Source organism: Schistocerca cancellata, chromosome 4 (genome assembly GCF_023864275.1).
Source record: "Schistocerca cancellata isolate TAMUIC-IGC-003103 chromosome 4, iqSchCanc2.1, whole genome shotgun sequence".
Lineage (NCBI taxonomy): Eukaryota > Metazoa > Arthropoda > Insecta > Orthoptera > Acrididae > Schistocerca > Schistocerca cancellata.
This window is the reverse complement of record NC_064629.1, coordinates 144270241-144274072: the sequence shown is the minus strand read 5'-3', so window position 1 is coordinate 144274072 and position 3832 is coordinate 144270241.

Here is a 3832-nt window from a genome sequence, read left to right as displayed (position 1 = left end):
GAGGCTGGCTCGAGATTCCCGGCTCTTTTTCCGGGGACTGCCGTGACCCTGTTGTGGACGCGATGTGGAACACGCAACCGGTTCACGGGCTGCCGAACAAGTGGGAAACGACGGTCCGTCGCCGTCGCCGACGTCCGGCCGACTTCACTTGCCCGTGGGCGATGACTGCCGCCGTACGTCCGGACTAACTGCCGGAACGGTTACAACGCCCGGACTGTACAGTGGGGAGCGAGCTAAACAGAGGAAACTACGCTATTAATCGCGCCCATAGATCAGGTCCCGTGTGTCGACTGCTGGTCACGAGCTGATACAATGATACTGAAGGGAATTCCTGGAGTCGTTTATCAGATAATGAGGCCGGTTCACGCTTTCAACGGCAAGGTGGTATGGATATTATGATGTAGATTGGGCTCGTTTTGCGAATGAGAGCGGCATTGTAACGGTTAGTACGTTTCGCTCAACCACAGTGGAAAGGCAAGTGGACAGACTGAGATGCCTGTGAGCTGGGACAGCAAAACCGACCGCGTAAAATCGTTATCAGTATTTTAGCTCAAAATTACCGGTATTTTCCGGTATTTGTTTGGTCTCGGCTATAAGAGGTGTTTTTCAAACCGGGTAAAAAAAAACAACATAAATTTCACTTACCCATAATAGGAGCAGTGCTAAAATTTTTGGTTTTTACATGAACCTTTTTTTAAAGAAACGAGTAAATATTTTCGTAAAGTTGCGTTATTATAGAAAGTAGGAAAAGAGCTCAGTGCTGTGTTAATAACGATACCGACAGAAATGGGCAGCAAACACATGGCATAAGAATTGGCAGAGCATTGCTGAGACAATAATGTACCTTTATTTGATATTTCGTCCTTAAGGGGGGTAGGACATCAAACGGGCTGACTTGGAGCAGGAGAGGCACCACAGGACATTTTAATTTCCACTGTCTACACTTTTACAAATAAATTCATAAAACTTTGTCAGCATGACCAGGAAGGATTCGGGATTCACACTCATAGCAGTGGAAGTTCAAAAACATAACAAAATAAATTGCATGTGAAATTTCATCGTTTTGCTATAGGTACATTTTTCATCACAAGTAAGAGAGATTCTTTGATGAATTTTGCACAGCATACAAACCATACTTACAGGTGTATGAAACTCTAGAATTTTCCAAATCTATTAAAAACTGTGGTAAAAATTGAGATAATTAACTACAAAATTTGATTTTTTTCTAAACATAAAGTTTAAAACGTAACAGCTCATTCATTTTTTCATAAATTAAATAGATTCTAGTGCTTCAGACACCTGTAAGTATGGTTTTTATGCTGTGTAAAATTCATCGCACAGTCTCTCTTACTTATGAAGAAAAGTGTACCTATAGCAACAAATTCAGCCAATAGTAAGTGAAAAATGATGTAATTTCACATGTAAAAAATTATTTTGTTTTGCTTTTGAACTTTCGCTGTTACGCGTGTGAATCCTGAATTCTTCCTGGTCATGCTGAAATGTTTTATGAATTTACTTGTAAAAATATAGACAGTGAAAATTAAAATGTCCTGTGGTGCCTCTCCTGCTCCAAGTCAGCCCGTTTGACGACCTACCCCCCTTAAGCCACTATCAAGTACAACACCGAAAAAAAATTTATTCAGGTGCATAGAAAGTGAGAAGGAGCAAAATTTAATATCAGTATGCCACTCCAATGCCAGATTAAATGTAATCGAAATAATAATATAATAATAATATTTAGATTATTTTTTTATCTGACGAGTGGCAGATTGACGTTATATTTGGTTCTCCTCACTTTCTATGCATTTGTACAAAAAGTTTTTTCAGTGTTGCATTTGAGAATGACTTAAGGCCGAAATCACGATAGTAATATAAAGTGAAGAAGTTTGTACAGTCAAATGGCGGAAATATCATTCAAACATTATTACATGACTGTGACCCAAAAATATGAAAAGATTATCAATAATTTACCTGTTACCATGTGGTGTGGGCTGTTAAATGGTACACGTGTTCGCCGGCCGGTGTGACCGAGCGGTTCTAGGAGCTTCAGTCTGGAACCGCGTGACCGCTACGGTCGCAGGTTCGAATCCTGCCTCGGGCATGGATGTGTGTAATGTCCTTAAGTTAGTTAGGTTTAAGTAGTTCTAAGTTCTAGGGGACTGATGACCTCAGCAGTTAAGTCCCATAGTGCTCAGAGCCATTTGAACCATTTTGGTACACGTGTTAAACCCCTGTGCAAGACTTGCCCCATCTGGTCTGTATGGTAGTTTCTCTCTGTCTTCGTCGGACATCAGTTTACTAAAGAATGGAAACATTCCTAGTCTGGAAGATTTTACAAAGTGCGGTATTTATAAAGTACAATGCTCCATTTGCTTCAAAAGATTAAATATGTGAGGAGCCAGAACAAACTTGCGACATCGTATAAGAAGAAGACTTAAAATTTAACAATTTTTTCATAGTTTACAATAAAAACAAAAATAGCTGATATGCTGATTGTGTCTACATAATATGTCTTTACCTGCTTGTATACCTTGAAAACGGACAAATTAACACGAAAAACTAAGTTCTTCACCTTGTAGCACTGACTGTTCGTAGTGCACAAATAGTGGTGCGATCCTCAACTACAATATGATTTTTGAGCAGAGTAAAAAAAAAAAAAAATAGAATCAGTAGAAGAATACTGCAGTTTTCTTTGTAGTATTCAACCACTTATCACTTTCGAAAAAAGAAGCAAATGGGATGTACTAAGTTTTCTTTTCTTTATCTGTTTAATTTGATACTGTATTTTGCTTCTACGTATCTTGAAATTTTTCAGTCTTTGTTTCTTACAGAAGTAATAGGAATGAAAACCCGGAAACTGGTTACTTCAGAAACCGGATATTTTGAGCGGTTTCAACAACAGGTAAAATTGGCAATGAAATAAACCGATATAACTGAAAACCGGTTGTTTCAGGTATAGCCGCCGTCCCTACCTGTTAGGCTCTACAAAGATTATGCGAAACAACTTTCTGCCCTTCTAGCAGCAGTTTATCGCAGTTCGCTGGAGCAACGAAGGTTACTCAACAATTGTGAGAAGCGCGGGTCATACCCGTTTACAACAAGAGAAATCGGAGAGATACGAGTAATTACAGGCGTATACCGCTGACGTCGATCTGTTGTAGAATTATGGAGAATATTTTAGGCTCGCGCATTAAAAGGATGAAAATCTCATCCACAAAAATGAACATGGCTACTGCAAAAGGACATCATGCGAAACCCAGATCACTCTAATAGTCCATGAGATTCAGAGCGCCGTGGACAAAGCGACCATGTTTATGCCGTATTCCTCGATTTCCGGAAGGCATTCGATAAGCTCTTCATTGCCGTTTAGTGAACGAGGTAAGAGCTTAGCGAGTAGGGTACCCGATCTGAGACTGGGTTGAGGGCTTCCTTGCATATGTGAGTCAACATGTTCTTAAAGGAATATAATCACAGATGTAAAGGTAATTTCTGGAGTTCCTTAGGAGATTGTTGTATCGTCATTACTGTTTACAATCTATATTCACGGTCTTAATGGGTAACAGCGGAAGCTCTGTCAGGCCATTTCCGGACGATTCTGTTGTCTACAGGAAATATCCGACAACAGAAATATGTAGCGAAATTCAAGAAGACCTGCAGAGAATCGACGATTCGTGAAGGGTCTCACAGTTGACCCTGAACGTAAATAAATGTGATGGATTGGTATTTAGGCGGAGAGATCCACTGCTGTCAGGTTACACTAATGCAAAAATACTGACTAACTTAAAATATCTGGGAATAACCACTCGGAGCGATCTAAAGTGGAATGACCGCA